The 1,850-nt window shown below is 46.3% G+C and overlaps 1 non-coding gene across 1 annotated transcript; it reads left to right on the forward strand.

Annotated features, from left to right (window-relative positions):
• The first annotated feature begins 409 nt into the window (after positions 1 to 409).
• Positions 410 to 482, forward strand: TRNAV-AAC (transfer RNA valine (anticodon AAC)). Its single transcript has one exon. It is a non-coding gene; the product is annotated as a tRNA-Val (tRNA).
• The last annotated feature ends 1,368 nt before the right edge of the window (positions 483 to 1,850 follow it).

Here is a 1,850-nt window from a genome sequence, read left to right on the forward strand (position 1 = left end):
ATATTATTCATCGGCTGAATGAAAGATATATCATCAGTATGTACCCAGCATTGCTTCAAATGTGTCATCTCATCCCAATCCTGCAAGCTCTGACAGCACTTTACCAACTTCAACTCCCAAATCCACCAACCACCCACCCATCCTCATTACCCTACTTGCCCTTGAGTTTGCTATTTATTTTTCCTCAAAACCTGTTGTATCCATTATGATATGTCTTCCTCAACACCTTATCCTGCTGCTATTGCAGCTTGTAATTACGGCCAACCTACTCTTTTCTCCTAACTTGACACTGGTGACAAAGTCCCCCCCTTCCATCTGTCACTTTGACCCCATTCGCTCCATCCTCCTCCACTCCCCCAGCCTCTCTCAACACTTGCTACAACACACACAGAAAACCTCTATGCCAGGAGTTTCTGTAGTGTAGTGGTTATCACATTCGCCTAACACGCGAAAGGTCCCCGGTTTGAGACCGGGCAGAAACAGTTTTTCATTTTGTATTATTGCTAAACGTGTGCTTGCTATTTTATTGTATGAACTGACTTTGAGTCTGTACAAATCATTTTACATCAAAGCTACCATTACATTACCAATGATGGCTGACATATAGTTTATGCAACACATGGACAGGGGAGTGGAGAGAGCTCGGAGGCAGAGTTAGAGCTGGTAAGAACTGGTCTGGTTCCAGGGCTGCATGACACTCTCTCTATCCCATTCTACCACCCTGTCTGCTAAGACTAACCTCACTTGGTGCAACCTTGATACCCACGACACTGACCCTTTTGATTCTTAACTGGTCTCTACTCTCTCCTGCCTGAGGAGCTGATTCAGACCCGGTCGCTAGATGCATTTGCTTGCTCCCCGCATATGCAAATCCAGCGCATGCCCAGCAAGGCAGGCGATCACATGGCAAGGCATAAGCACGCCCACTATGTCTTGGCGTGCGATCATATTGTGTATGCAGACGCCCACTAGCCATTCTTAAGATGCCCACTTGCGCACATCATTTCCTGGAAGTGCATGAAAACATTGGTACATCAAGCACCATCGGATGTGCTCGCAGCGCTTGAGGTTGACTATACCTTGCAGCAAGCACTGCGATCACTTCAGTGTAAAATCTAATCAGGTGACGTGTACAATGACGCCTCCGTGCTAATTATTCAAGCCCATAAAACGCCATTAGAACACACAGGCATGCCTGTGTTCACACATCCAAACCCTTGTTTACATAGACCTTCCCCTGACACCACCCACAAACGACACTATCTGCCACTCAAAGTAGCGCTCAGTCTATGTACTTCGAGCAACCGATTTCTGATCACTAAGACTGGCTTGCGATCGCGCACTGCGGCTTATACGCATGTGCAGAAATCAAAAATCGGCCAGCTACGAGTGAACTCTGCGTTGAGTCCGGGTCTGAATGAGTTCCTGAAAACACTGCTTCCCTCTATAACTCCACCCTAACTTCCTTTTTGGATTTGCTTAGTTGATTACTCACAAACTCAAATGATCCTTACAGCAACTGTGGCACTCTAGACTGACCCGCTACCTTCAAAAATATTCCTGCACCACAGGAAAGCGCTGGAGAAATCCTACTCGATGCTTGCCTTACTTTTTCAAGTTCAAGCTCACCCCTTGCAGCTCCTCTCCTTCTCTGTTTAAAACAGTTTTGTGGGATGCACATTGGAACTATGGATTAGCTGTCCGACCGACCTAACGTTTTGGTAAGGTTATGCACAAACAATAATGTGCATACACACTTACCAATTGGCCGCGATTACTTTGCATTCTGGAACTTGGTAAATCTGACAGTATCGCATCCACCATAGAAACCAATGGGGGATTCGGTACTC

Source organism: Taudactylus pleione, unplaced genomic scaffold (genome assembly GCF_031769625.1).
Source record: "Taudactylus pleione unplaced genomic scaffold, aTauple2 ptg000551l, whole genome shotgun sequence".
Lineage (NCBI taxonomy): Eukaryota > Metazoa > Chordata > Amphibia > Anura > Myobatrachidae > Taudactylus > Taudactylus pleione.